The following is a 15,758-nucleotide window of genomic DNA, read 5'->3' as shown; positions in this document are numbered from 1 at the left end:
AAACGTAAGGTAGATAGCTAGTGGGAAGCAGCCCCATAGCACAGGGAGATCAGCTCGGTGCTTTGTGACCGCCTGGAGGGGTGGGATGGGGAGGGTGGGAGGGAGGGAGACGCAAGAGGGAAGAGATATGGGAACATATGTATATGTATAACTCATTCACTTTGTTATAAAGCAGAAACTAACACACCATTGTAAAGCAATTATACTCCAATAAAGATGTAAAAAAAAAAATAATCATACACATATATTCACTGAAAACCATAAATTGCAAAGTTGTATGTCTTGTCTACATTTTAAACTGCTTTATTCAGATATAATTGTCCTATGATAAACTGCATATTTTAGGGTGTACACTTTGATAAGTTTTAAAATTTTTATTTTATATTGGGGTACAGCTGATTTACAATGTTGTGTTAGTTTCAGGTGTACAACAAAGTGATTCAATTATACATATATCTATTCTTTTTCAAATTCTTTTCCCATTTATTATAGAATACTGAGCAGAGTTCCCTGTGCTGTACAGTAGGTCCTTGTTGATTATACACTTTGATAAGTTTTATACCTGTGAACTTATCACCATGATCAAGACAATGAAAATATCCATCTCCCTCAAAAGTTTCCTTGTGCACCTTGACAATCTTTCTCTTGCCTCTCTCTCCCACCCAAACAATCACTGATCCGCTTTCTGTCACTAAAGATTAGTTTATATTTTCTAGAGTTTTAAGAAAATCAAAACATTTAATATATTCTCTTTTTGTTATAGATAGATATCTATATAGATATAGATATAGTACAATTTGTTTATCCATTCACCTGTTGATGGACATTTGGATTGCTTCCAGTTTTAAGTTATTTCAAAGAAAACCTTCTATGAACATATGTCTTTGTATGAACATATGCTTTCATTTCTTTTGGGTAAATACTAAAGAGTAGAATGATTGGATCACAGGGCAGATGTATGTTTAACTTTTAAAGAAACTGTCGACCTGTTTTTCAAAGTGACTGTAGCATTTTATACTCCACCAGAAGTCTATGAGAGTTCTAGTCTTCAAATTTTGGCCCACACTTGGGCCAGTCTTTTTAATTTTAATCATTTTTAATTTTAATCATTCTAATAGGTTCATGGTGGTATCTCACTGTAGTTTTAATTTCCTTTTCCCTAGTGACTAATGCTGTTGAGCACCTTTTCATATGCTTATTCGCCATCCATATCTGTTCAAATCTTTTGCTCATTTAAAAAAATGTAGTCTTTGTTTTTCAAAAATAAAAAGAAATAAAATAATATTGGTTAGTGTATGTCAAAAAAATGTTTAGAGGACCACTCCCCAAACCAGAAAAAGTAGATATTTGTGGATATTAGAATTAAAGGAAAATTTAACCTTATAAGTTATGCATTTCTGAAATGTTTAAATATTTTTGCAATGAGCATGTGTTACTTATTAGGGAAAACAATTTATCTTTCTTTCTTTTGCAGATGTACATTTAAGACAATCTTTATGAATTTGATGATTTGGTGAAGAAGGCCCAGAGAATGATTTTGGAATAATGAGAATTGAGTTTTATACAACTGCTGCTACCTCTTCTCACACAGCATTATAAGGATGCTTCCTGAGAACAGAACATCTGGGAACAACTGGTGGAAGAAGGGTATTGCTAGACAGAGTGCTAGAAAGATAGTGCTTTGACTAGTTTTTATTTTGCTCTGCAAACATGGCGGGTCGGGGAAGAGGCTGAGCCAAGCATCTGGAAAGACAGGTGAGTTCTGGGAAAAGATGAGAAGATGAGAAGACTGCTTGGGGAGGAACTTTGGGAAGTCACAGGAGGTGAATTTAGGGGAAATTGTTTTGTGAAAGGGTGGTATAACCCTCTTCATCTGCCCAAGAAAACATCTTTAAAATCGACATTATTCATTGGTTCTTTTTGGAGGTCAGCTTATGTTTTCTGGGTATCTCCAAGTTGATACAGAGAGAGAGCAGGGGTGGACCAAGGAGTAACCTTATGACCTCAGCTCACAAAACTCTTAAACTGAGAAGAGGAAGTGGTGAAAGAAAAGAGAAATGTTGAGCAAGTACAAATTTAGTCTTAAATCACTTAAAATAATTTTTAAAAATTGTAAAGGTAATTTTTAAGAGCAATTTTAGGTTTCCAATAAAATTGAGAGGGAGGTTACAGAGATTTTCCGTATATCCCCTCTCTTCACACATGCATAACTTCCCGCTTTATCAACATCCCCCTTTATCAACATCAGTCACCAGGATGGTATATATTTTTACCAAAGGTGAACCTACAGTGACATATCATAGTCACCCAAAGGTCATTGTTTACTTTAGGGTTCACTCTTGGTGTTGTCCACTCTATTTCACTGCCTTAAAAATCTTCTTTGTGCTGCCTATTCACCTCTTCCCTCCCCCCGATCCTGGCAACCACTAATAATTTTAATTGTCTCCATAGCTTTGCTTTTTCCAGAATCTCCTATAATTGGAATCATGCAGTATGTAGTCTTTTCAGATTGGCTTCTTTCCCTTAGGAATATGCATTTAAGGTCCTTATGTTGTTTCATGGCTTGATAGCACATTTCTTTTTAGCACTGAATAATATTCCATTGTCTGATGTACCACAGTTTATTTATCCATTCACCTACTGAAGGACATCTTAGTTGTTTTCAAGTTTTAGCAGTTATGAATATAGCTGCTCTAAACACGCGTGTGCAGGTTTTGTGTAGACATAAATTTTCAGCTCCTTTAGGTAAATAGCAAGGAACATGATTGCTGGATCCTATGATAAGAATATGTTTAGTTTTTTATGAAACTCCCAAACTGTGTTCCAAAATGACTCTGCCATTTTACATTCCCACCAGCCTTGTATGAGTGTTTCTGTCGTTCCACATTCTTACCAGCATCTGGTGTTTTCAGTGTTCTGAATTTTGGCCATTCTGATATGTGTCTAGTGGTATCTCATTGTTGTTTTAAATCTCATTTCCCTGGTGACATATAATGTAGAGCATCTTTTCATATGCTTATTTACCACCTGTTTATCTTCTTTGGTGGAGTGTCTATGAAGATCTTTGGTTATTTTTAAATTGGGTTCTTTGTTTTCTTCCTATTGAGTTTTAAGAGTTCTTTGTATATTTTGGATAACAGTCCTTTCAGATGTCTTTGCGAATATTTTCTCCCATTCTGTGGCTTGCCTTCTCATTTTCTTGACATTGTCTTTTGCAGAGCAGAAGTTTTAAATTTTAATGAAGTTCAACTTACTACTTATTTCTTTCATGGATCAGGTCTTTGGTGGTGAATCTCACTTTTTTTTTTTTAAACCCATTTTTTAAAAGTCCTCTTGACTAGGTAAAGTGAAAGAAGAGAGGCAGCCTCTATCCATCAGAGTCCTCATAGAAAACACTGTCAAAAGGTCATTGAAAAGATTATAATGAAGAGACTACTTCCTGAGATGAAGTCAAGGTTAAGGGAAATAAAAGATATTGACCTAGCGGGAAACAGTTGCCAGCCCTAGGCCTAAAGGGGCAATGGGAAGGGGCAGCTACTGGATGCTGAAAGAGAGGAGCTGCTGGAGACGAATGTGGCCTTAAGTAGAGGAACCAAATGGGAGCCAGAAGACAGGGAACCATGATGTATTCCACACAGGTCAGTGGCCAGAGGCTCAGAGAAGAGCTGGGACAGAGTGAATCTAGATGGGCATATGAAGGACATCCTCGCACAGACTCCCAACAGAATCCTACTCTTCCCATCCATTCACCCCTTAAACCACCCACTTCCATCTAGAAAGTCATAAAGAACAGTTTCAACCTAGAGGCTGGTGATTCCTAATTCCTTTTGGCTCACAGACTCCAAAAAGCACTCGTAAGCACCTTCGTAAATTTACATACAATATTTCTCCTCCTTACAGACAGGGAGCCCTTTACTAAGCAAGTAGTTAGATCTTTCTCACTGATATTCTTGCAAAAATTAGTAGCCAATACCTGCAAAAAGTTTTGAAATAAATCCAGATTGTATATTTAAAATAAAAAAAATTCAGGAGGAAATTTCTGCTTAAAAGGAAATTTCAAAAGTACATGGCTTTTTTTTTTAACTTCAATAAGCACTTTAGCTTTATTTGACATTCTACACATGTCAATTCTAACTCTGATGGCAGTAAGTTATGAAATCCTCGATTACAAGGGTAGGTGTTACAGATGGAATGAAAATTTCCATTTCTTGCCTTTGCTGCTAAGGGTTGGTTTGACTGAGAAAAATGTCAGAATTCTCAAACACGCTGTGAGTTGGATTCCTTCTGTATCGTGTCTTTGTCTTTGTTCTCCAGTCATTGAGGTCATCTTTGGTTTTTGTTTGTTTGTTTGTTTTTGGCCATGCCACGTGGCATGCGGGATCTTAGTTCCCAGACCAGGGGACCAGGGATTGAACCCATGGCCCCTGCAGTGGAAGTGAGAAGTCTTAACCACTGGACCACCAGGGAAATCCTGAAGTCATCTTTGTCAAGATCTGCTCCATTGACACTAACTGGTATTTTGAGCAGAGGTAACGTGCGGATTTCTGCAGTGTTTCCCGATTCTAGAGGTATTTTCCTGACAAGGAATTGGCACCCTGGGTTATAGCTGGCAGGAAAACTTTCCCCAGATCTGTAAAGTTTCCTTAGCTGTCTACCTCCCATCTTCCAGAGAGGTAGCCTCATCCAAAGAGTAGGTAGTTTTCTAGCAATTCCCCTCACAGTGAGTAAGGGACTTTGATTAGGAGTGTGGGCCCCAAATTTAGACTGCTTGAAGCTTGGAACCACTCTTTAAAACCTTGAGAACTTAAGCAAGTGACTTGGCTCGATTTCCTCATCAGTGGATAATAACAGTACCTATTTAATAAGATTGTTGTGAGGATTAGATTAATTCAGATAAAGCTTTATAATGGGGTAGCCACATTTTGTTATTATTCTAATAGCCACATACATCTAGAAAGCTGTGGAAAAATTCTTTCCTGTCATTCATTCTTCTGTTCATTCGTTCATGTGCTTCTGAATATTTACTGAGCTCAGCACTGTGCTCTGTGCTAGAGATACAATGATCAACTAAAACAGAATTAGTCCCTGGCTTTCTTGAGCCCATAGTCTAGTAGGGAAGACAGATGCTAATCAAATAATCATAACCACAAATATAAAATTATTATGGAAGAAAGGGACATGGTTCTATGAGAACCAATAATGGAGAGCTATGACCCTAAAGAAGTGTTGTTTAATCTGAGATCTTAAGGCTGAGAATGAGTTCTCTACCTTGAATTCAGTTAAGTGCTGATAGACTTACTTTTCAGACAGCTGGGCTTTCTATATAGCAGAGGAGAACCTCAAAAACTTCAGAAAAGACAGAAATTCAAGGCTCTGACATTGAATAGGTTGATGACTTTTGGAGTAGTAAACAATATTTTAATCAGGGTTTGTCTCTGACATGAATGCAAGACAGTCTGGGATGGAATGAATCTCAGTGACGTGGGAGTTTCTTCCTTCACCAAGCCAGAAAGCCCAGAAGCACTGCCAAATACGGCTGGGTCTCCGGCTGTGCCCAGGATCAATGTCTGGGTTGAAGTTTTGTTTGGCAAATAAAGTTTTTACAATTTCAAAACCACAGGAGGCCTCTGAACTTTCCAGAAGGGCTCCCAACATAGGAATCCTCCTCTGATACTGTCTTCATACAAATAACATGGGAACCAGGACTTCACTCTGCTAAGAGAAGTCAATACCTTCATGATAAAGAGAAATGGTCCCCAATGTTCATAGCAGCACTATTCACAATAGCCAAGAAGTGGAAGCAGCCCGTGTGTCCATCGACAGAGGAATGGATAAAAAAGATGTGGTAGATGGAATTCTACTCAGCCATAAAAAAGAATGAAATAATGCCATTGTCAGCAACATGGATGGACCTAGAGAGTATCATACTAAGTAAAATAAGTCAGAAAGAGAAAGACAAATATCATATGATATCGCTTATATGTGGAATCTAAAATCTGGCACAAATGAACTTATTTACAAAACAGAAACAGACTCACAGACATAGAAAACAAACTTATAGTTACCAAAGGGGAAGGAGGGCAGAGTCAGGAGTATGGGATTAACAGATACACACTACTATAACAACAAGGACCTACTGTATAGCACAGGGAACTATATTTAATATTTTGTAATAACCTATAATGGAAAAGAATCTGAAAAAAAATTAAAATGGGGATAATATATATTTTTAAAGTGCTGTCCGGAAAAAAGAGAGAGAGAGAGAAGGGCAATTCTTCAATGATCTGCTCCAAAATACTGACATAGATTTTACTGATTCTGGAATGGATGAGAACATTTGACAGGGTATTGTCTGAGTTTTAAAATTTTCCTCCAAGGCATAAATCAGCTTAACCACTTCCAAGATGCATTGCTTCCTCAAGGTCTTTTATCTGGTAACAGATAAAACTGCAGTATGCAGTTTTGTAGGATGACTAAAGACAACATTCTTTGTGTTGAAGCAAATCCAATTTTGGTAACATTTTAATGTCTTTCAATTGAGCATTTGACTTAGGCAAAAAAAGCAGACCATGCAGTGAACTGTGAGGATGTCAGGGACCACTTCAGCTCTGTTGGCTTCCTACTTCCATAGGTAAGCATCTTGCCACACAAGATGCCCTCTGACTTTTGTGTTCTGCTGATACAAATAAAACCCAACCATATACATATATATATATATATATATATATATATATATATATATATATGGTGATATTTCCTAGCCTAAGCTGGTATCAAGTTATAGATAGATAGGTGATAGATGTTCATAATCATAATAACATGAAACATTTCATATCAAAGGAAGGCCTGATAGATATTATAGTTGGCCAATGATGACAGTTACAAATTACCAAATGATACTTTTCTTTACAGGCTGCCTTTTACTTTAGTATGAAACAATGCTTTAGTAACAAATATAAGTTAAACAAAAAGTTTTACTCCCCTAACTATAATTTTAAATATTGGAGAAGACATAAAAGAAGAATATCTTTTGCCACAGGTTGGATCTTCTGAAAGCCACCCGTGGGTGCCCTGGGTCAGAAGGCCCAGGCTAACAGCCTCACCTATGTAATCTTTAATCTTACAGTACTAACCTCGCTCTGTTTTTTCTTTCCTCTCTCTTTAATTTCAATTTCACCTTTACAGTTCTTTATGTATTAAATATAACTGTCTGAAGTGAGATAGAGAATCATTTAAATAACTTGGAGCAGCAATTTATAAACTGTGGTACAAAAGATCACTGATGCCCACTGAAAGACCTCAGCACTTTTCCCAGCCTTCCCTGGCCTTTGCAGTGTCAGTCGTTTTGCATCTCCTCCACTCTCCTCAGACTTGTTTTTAACCCCAGTGTTTCTCTGAATTATGATGAGTCTCTTAAAGTTTTGTGTATCAAGATTGACCATGTGCATGTCTCAGAGAATATTCTCTTCTCTTAGCAGGGTTTTTTGACCTGTGTAGGGTCTGTAAACTCTTAGGGGATTCAGAGATATCCTTTAAAGGGGTCTGGAACCAAAACCTCCATATGCATTTCCCTTTTGGAGTTCCATGTACCACAATTCTTTTCTTCCTATGACTGTTTTTCCTGACTTCATTCTTATTTTTCTAGAAGACTCATTACTTCAGCCAATCCATTCATGATCACTTTCTCTTGTTTGTGTTATTTTTCTTTCCTCATTCTAAATCCTCATTCACTTCAGCGTTTGAATTTGCAGCCTCCCCGTTACCCTAAATCTGGCCTTGTAAGGAGAGCCCCCAGCAGGGGTCACCCTAGTTCCTTCCCAGAGAGCCATACAGTCCAAATGCCCATTATCAAGTTAAAGGACCCACCTTCTAGTCTTGGAACTCTAGTTCCAGTTTCCATGAAACATTATAAATACTTAAAGCTCAACATTCACATTGTTCTCATCTCCATTCTTATCTAATAGTGGGTAGCACTTTAAGCTCCCTTTAAGGAAATTATTTATTTATTTATTTTTGGGTGCATTGGGTTTTAGTTGCTGCCCGCGGGCTTTCTCTAGTTGCGGTAAGCGGGGGCTACTCTTCGTTACGGTGCACGGGCTTCTCATTGCAGTGGCTTCCCTTGTTGCGGAGCACGGGTTCTAGGCACACGGCCTTCAGTAGTTGTGGCGCAAGGGCTTAGTTGCTCCGCCGCAAGTGGGATCTTCCCGGACCGGGGCACGAACCCGTGTCCCCTGCATCGGCAGGCGGACTCTCAACCACTGCGCCACCAGGGAAGCCCTTTTCATTGTTTTTTAATCAAGCATTCTCTTTAAAATTCTTTTCTGTAGTTATTTATGCCATTTAAAAAAATGCATTGAGTTTATCATACTAAATAAAAAAGAACCAGGAAAAATTAGCAACATAACAGCTAGTTACGAAAACATAATAATGTTCCAATTAAAGTGATTACTAGAGTTGAGCTCAGGGAACAACTTGATTTAAACAAAAATATCACACCAGTGATTCTGCCTTCTCATTCTTGCATCATTAAATTAGATCATTCCCACAAGCATCAAACATGCCATTATTTTTCTCCTCGTAAATCAAACAAAAACTTTTTTTGAGCCTACTTCTCCAGCTATTACCCCAATTCTCTGCTCTTCTCTGAAACAAAACTACTTAAAAGAGTTGCTTGTATTTTCCATCTTCCTCTCCTCTCATTCTGCCTTTTGTCCATTCAAATCAGGCTTTTTCCCACCACTCCTCTGAACTTGCTCTCATCCACTGGGTCCCCAGCGACCTTCATGTTGCTAAATCCAATGGTCAATTCTCAGTTCTCATCCTACTTGACCTATGAGTAGCATTTGACAATAATGCTTCATACTACAAACATTTTCTTCAGTTGCTTCCAGGACACCACACTGACCTGGTTTTCCTGTCACCTTGCTGATCCCTCATTGTCAATCTCCTGTCCTAGATTCTCGTCCTCTTCTTAATGGGTGTTAGAGTTCCATAAGGCTCTGATGTGGTCCTCTTCTGTTCTACATCTCCACTCATTTCCTAGGCGATCTCTTCCAGATCCGTGGCTTTAAATTCCTTCCATGATTCTCTGATGAATCATGTTCCACTGCTCATAGCAGAGATTCCATGACAATAGCTTAGGCACAGACGAGTTCACTCTCTCACATTACTAAGAGTCAGAAGGAGCCTGAAGAAGCCAGTCCACAGCTGATGTGGCAGATCCATGAAGTCATCAGAGACTCAGGCTACTTCTGATTTTCTGCTCCGTCATCCTAGTGTGGGGCTTCTATTCTCAGGTCCACCTCATGATCTGAGATGGCTAACTTCGCTCTAGGCATCATCTACAGATCAGGAGGAAGGAAAGGAGAAAGGAGAACCGTCAGCAGACCAGCTCTTTTAAAGGAGCCTTTTTGGAAGCCCCTGGCCCCAACGCACATATACATTTGCAAGTTTATCTCATTAGTTCAATGGCTAGATTCAGTCATGTGCTTATATCTCGCTGCAAGGGAAACTGGTAGTTGTGGCCTTTATTCCAGGTAGCAATATGTTCAGCCAAAGTTGACATTCTATACTAAAGAGGAAGAGGAGAAAGAATATTTGATAAGCATCTAGTAATCTCTGCTCTAATATCAATATACTGAAGGTCCCATATTAATGTCTCTAGCCCTGTACTCTTCTCTGAGCCTCAAGACTACTTATTCCTTAGCTCTGCTTGGATACCTACTTGGCAACTCAAACTTAACATGAGTAAAGCACTCCCTTTACAATGCAGTCTCAGCCATGAATGCCTGATTGGGATGAGTTGAGAAAAGAAGGAGGAATGAGAAAGTGAAGACAGTGAATAGAGAGAACTCTTTCAAGGAATTTTGATGTAAAAAGGAGCAGAGGGGAAATCATTGCAGTAGTGAAGTCCTCAAGAAGACAAGGGTGGGAATTCCCTGGTGGTCCAATGGTTAGGACTCTGCATTCTCACTGCTGGGGGCCTGGCTTCGATCCCTGGTCGGGGAACTAAAATCCCACAAGCTGTATGGTGTGGCCAAATAAATAATAATAAAATAAAATAAATAAAAATAGAAGACAAGCGTGGGTGGGATGCAATGCACAAGTGAGGAGATTGGCTTTTGATGGAAACAGGAGTTTACAGGTACAACTTTTAGTCAAGAAGGCTCGCTGAATCGAAGCTTTGATAACCTACTCTGCACCAAATGAATGACGATAATAGGTCAAACCTAAAGGGAGAAAACAATAAATATAAATCCAGGTTCAGAAATAAGACAAACAGCTCCTAGGTGGAAATAGAACAAAAATGTCAAAGCAAGTAGGCTGAAGCCACAAAGGTTATGGGAAATCCAGAAAGCACAGAGCCCTGGCCAGGATTTCAGCTCCTGAGGCGTAGAGGACACTAAAACTGCTCCATGAGAAACTAGATTCAGCCTTATAGCCTGAAAACTCCTCTCTTCCTCAAGAATGAGGCTGAAAAAATATTAAAACTCTAGGTAACTTCTACTAGGAGACGTGACTTTTAGAAAGATATAGACCCAGGAAGAAGGGGGTACCCAGATTCAACCCTACAATCAAAAATTGAGCCATCCTGCCTAATTGCTCTGTGATTGGATCTGCGGACTCCACAATATTACCTTAGGGCAGGAATTCCAAGTTACTACTATAATACTTGGCTTTTGGTCAAGGGTCTGCTGACAGAGAGAGGTGAGCTCGTGGTTGAAGGCAAGGGGAGAGATACAAAGAAAAATGCTACAACCTTTCAAAGGCTTCAATGTGAACCTGCAACCTCACATTCAAAACGTGGATGGGTTTAATGCTGAGAAAGAAAGCCAACAAAATTAACAATTAGAATGTGAGTTGACTACAGATAAAATCAGTTTTATGTCTGGAGTAGTTTGATAAGATTTTAATATAAATATGATTGAAACGATCAAAGAATTAAAGGCATAATTTTACCAAAAAGAACAAGAGATTATGGAATAAAAATAAACAAAAATGAAACACAAAAGAGATGATCCAAATTTTATATATAAAAAATACAGTCGTTGGAGTACAAATGTATTAGGTTTGAATTCCAATACAGTCAAAGGGAAAATTAGTGACTTGCAAGATTGTAAAATGGAATAGCCCAGAACACAGAAAAGAGAGCAAAGAGAGAGACATGGGTATGGACAGGGTAAGATGGTGTATTTAGTCGTGGGAGACCAGGCAGTTCTTTTTGTATTGCTTCTATTTTCTCAGTAAAATTAGAGGTGAGATCATCAGCTGACATGGAGGAGGAGATGTTGAGTGTTAGAAGAAAAAGGAAAACAAGTGACAGTCTTTTTAGAGTGTGGGGAGTAAATTAAGGAAATATGGAAGGATTGCCAGGAAGTGCTGGTGGCCCTCTCCAGTCTATTGGGATTTAGACTGCCTAAAAAAAGTCTGTTGCCAGTGGGACAGATCCTGGGCAAGGGGCAAGAAGCAAATTGAGTGGAAAGACAAATGTTAGGAACACATTCAATTCATTGTGATTATTTACTTTCATAATTGCATGAAAAGGTGGATTCTGTCTATAAAAAGACAGATTTTCAAGTGAAAGTATAGAGAAAAGAAGAAACAGATAACCTATGAGGAAAGAAGAGCAAAGAAAGAGAAAAAAGAAGAAAGCAGTAGAGATATGTCACAGTCATGTGTATTAGAATCAGGTATAGTGACACACTACTATGTGTAAAATAGATAACCAACAAGGACCTACTGTACAGCACAGGGAATTATACTCAATATTTTGTAATAACCTATAAAGGTGAAAATCTGAAAAAATATACATATATGTGAATTACTGTTCTGTGCATCTGAAGCTACAACACTTTAAATCAATTATACTTCAATTAAAAAAAAAGTAGGTATAGTGAGTAGCAAATACTCAGAAAGTAGAAAGAATAATTTAGAAGACAGACTAAATTAGTTATTGGTAGGGGATTGAGAGGGAATCAAATAGCCACTCCTAGTACATTGATCTTCAAAAGTTTTTTTAGTATATTTTAGAAAATTTTCATCAAAATAAATGGAAAGTTTATAATCTAGTCTTTTAAGGGTTAAGTGTCTATCTGGAAAAGTCTGCCCTTGAAAGTTCATTTCTTGATAATTACAGTTATCTGAGGTATGGGAAGTTTTCTTTTTCCTTTCCTTGTTTAGAAAATAATAATATATGCCATCAGAATCTGGCAATATTCTAACTACTTGTAACATAGGGATCTATATGTGTTCATTCATTCAGTCAACACATATTTGTTGCCTGTGTACTTACGCATATCACTGGTTTAACTCCAAGGACATGTCAAGGCATGTCAATTCTATCACCTGGATTCCATTCCAAGTTCCACTATTCAATACATGGTAAACTGGGATTGGTTGAGTTGCTTAAACTCTTTGAGTCTCAGTTTCCCCTTCTATAAAATAAAAATGAGGATAATGCTACCTTCCCCCGGATAACATTACCCTCCCTCATCAGGTTCCTATGAGCATTAAATGATATAAGATATTTAAAGTGTTTAGGCTCGTGCCTAATAAGTGCTCACTACATGGTAGCTGTTATTCTACTAATTAAATTTAATTCTACTAATTAAAATTCCAAGGAGAATATTATACTGTCTTAGAAGTGATACTAAAGCTAAATATTTCAGAGTGAACCTTGTACGTCTTATTAGGTAACCAATGCACCTAGTATCTTGCTAGGTACTCTGTGGATAGTCAGTAAATGATATCTACCATTATTACTAATAATACTAGTACTTTGGATTTGATAGTACCTCACAATTCTCAAAATGCTGCCATAAGCATTACCTGGTTTGATGCTCACTGCACCTGGAAAAGTAGATATAGGACAAATATTATCTTCTCAGTTTAATAGATAAAGGAGCAGAGACATGGAGAAAAGCTAAGTGACTTGACCAAAATCACATGGCTTATAAACCGAAGATTCCAAACTAGAATACAGGTGTTTGTTACCACGGTTGTTAATAAGCATCATAGAGATTGAAAGCATTTATTAATGCAGTTGTTGGTTATCTTAATAATTACACTAATCATTTCCTCGTTTTGATATAGAAATCATTTTCATTTACTTGTTCGTTATTAATATATCTAAGGATATCCATAAACCACAAAGTAACTTCATTAGTTCATATCTGTATGAAGCATAGTTTTCCTTATACATTTACAGTGGGAGCCATTTCATGTTTTAATAGAACACATAGTTCTTTTGGTCAGAGTTTAAAATTCACATTTCCAGCAGTCCCTTTCCAGTGAAAATGTAACTATTGCTGTTTCTCCATATCTTTTTAGTCATTATCTTTCTCTTATCCTTTCCCTCTTCTGTTTCACACTGAAGGCCTGTGAGATTTGTGATGCTTGTTATTTTTGCCATATGGGTGCCTTGTGAAAGTAAATTATTAATATGTTTTTCTCCAATACTTGTAATATTTATTAAAGGTGGGAAGTTGCTGGCACTCCCTATGAAGCCATATATTAAGCACTTGCCTAGAGTTTGGCCTTGTTGTGATTTGACCTTTGTTAGTCTCCCTATACTTTTGTTTAAGAAGGAAGGTCCTTTCCTGCTTGGGAAGATGGATGGGGCCTTTGATGTACTGGTGGAGAAATGTATCAAGCTTCGGACCTACAGGAGCCTGGAAAGGGGCTGAATGGTTCTACATAAGGACATGGGATGTCTCTTCTGGAATAGGCAGGAGGGATGGGAAGAAAATTGTGAGGACGGAAGCTGCCATGGGATGTGGGACTGAGGAAACACTGAGGTGTGTTATTTACAGTAAAGTCTCTTAGCTGCTCCTTGAAGATCTGCATTTTTCTTCAAGGCCCTTGGAGTTGAATTTGTACATTCTTCAGATGTGTTATTGTGGGTGCTATGAGCAGAGCAATGCTATATTTGGATTATACAATCGTACCCACAAAATTTATTTAATTAAATATACATTTATATATAGCCCCGTTCTAGATGCTTTTTTAAGAAAAAAATTGTGTTTTGATGATAATGCAGAAAAGTTCAGAACCTGTACACTAAAGGGTTCCTTTTGAAGACCTACTTAAACAGAGTCTGAACTAATTTTTAAAGATTATCTAGAAAACTACTAAAACTTTGTTAGTAGTCTTTAAAACTAGATGAACGAGCTTCTCTGGGAAAATAACCAGTATTAATGTTGGTATATGTCACAGACTATGGGCTTTAGTTTAGAAATGTATTCAGAAAAGCTCTTAATTTTTTCTGGAAATGAGATAGCAGCATTGTTCCAGCAATTTTCCTGAATTGTCTATGTGGTTGGCTTCACTACCCTGTTTGCTAGGAAAATTTGGCCCGTAGTTCTCCCAAGTTCGCAGAATCAGTGAAATTTAGTATAAAGCTGTCATTTTTTCCAGTTAACCAATTTTACTGTCAAGTGAGTGATTCTCTGCTGATTGGCTCCACCACAGATTTGCTTTTCAGCTTGGTGTTCAGTGCTGTTAGGCAATCATTCCTGTGGCAGAGTCCATGGATGAGCTCTCCAAAACAGTTCCCAATCCCTGTCTCCCTTACCTTCATTTACAACTTGAGCTAGAAAACAAGAATCCCCTATTTCCCAGACTCCTTTGCCGCTAAGAGGTGGCCATATAGCATAGTTCTGGCCAAGGAGGTAAAGGGTTTCACTTTGCAAATAGAAAGGAAATAGCTCTTTGGGACAACTATTTTTTTTCCGTTTAGACCATTATTTGTCCCTTTTCCTTTTTTCCTGCATTGAACTTGTATGGGATACCTAGAAGTGCAGCAAGCCATCTTTTGACCACAGGGTAATAATCATGAGAAAGGAATCCGAGTTCCAAAGAGCATCACTGAGCCACTACACCAACATTTGATGGACACACTGTGTTTCATTGAATGAAATAAATACCACCACCCCCCATCCCCACCCCTACCGTGGTCCACTTGGTCCATGTTAGACTTCTGTTGATCGATTACACTTTGGACTAAAACACTCTTTAGACCCACCTGGCTCCTCCCTTTTTCAACAGAAGCAGTTCTGTTACTCGAGTGGGTGCTTCTTGGTGGCCTCTCCAGCCATTCCACAAAGCTCTAATTTCTTTTCCAGAATCTATGTGGTTTCTGGAAGGTCATTCCATTCCTGTATCTAGGGATGAAGCACTTCACCTAGGCTAAGCCAGTTGATGCATTCCATATTCTAGCCATAATGTTCGGTTCACAATTGACTATATGCCTTAAGATGGTCCAATCAGAATGAGTCTCAGGACTTTTAGTGGAAACTCTGAATCATGGTCCCTCTCTTTCTTCAGCAAATGTGGTGTGCAGATGCAATGCCAGGAACTGCTGCAGTCATTTTGCTACCATGTGGCAAAGGCAGCCTGAGTACACAGCTGGCATACTGAAGAGGACAGATCTTACACCCTCACAGAGAGCCAGCCTCCTGATGTGACTGAAGCTGAAGCCTGTCCAGTAATTCCTCTTTATTGTTTAATCATTTCAAGTAAGCTGAAGTCTTACTGATACACAGTTCTAGTTTGGCCTCTACCTCTTAGCAGAAAACTTCATGCGTAAGATAGCTTCCATTTGTTCCTCCAGATTCACTCTACCCCTTTGCTCCCTGTTCTGTGCCTCATGAGGCTGAACTGTTTTGACCATATCAGTGGGTATCCTTGCCTCTGACTTCCAGTTGGATTTGGCTAACAGGAAGCACCAGCAGGTGATCAGAGGGAAGAAGGGAGTGGAG

General features: G+C 38.4%; 1 protein-coding gene across 2 annotated transcripts in view; it reads left to right on the top strand.

Moving 5' to 3' along the window:
• The first annotated feature begins 1,478 nt into the window (after positions 1 to 1,478).
• SMAD1 (SMAD family member 1) overlaps positions 1,479 to 15,758 on the top strand; it is a 262,695-nt gene continuing 248,415 nt past the window's right edge. For both annotated transcript variants that reach the window (XM_079920869.1, XM_079920868.1), the window contains exon 1: positions 1,479 to 1,755. The gene's annotated coding sequence lies outside the window, so the exon portion shown is untranslated. The remainder of the gene's footprint in view (positions 1,756 to 15,758) is intronic.

The sequence above is a fragment of the Stenella coeruleoalba genome (assembly GCF_951394435.1).
Source record: "Stenella coeruleoalba genome assembly, chromosome: 4".
NCBI lineage: Eukaryota > Metazoa > Chordata > Mammalia > Artiodactyla > Delphinidae > Stenella > Stenella coeruleoalba.
Note: the sequence above shows the minus strand (reverse complement) of the source record. Positions and strands in the feature narration are given on the sequence as shown.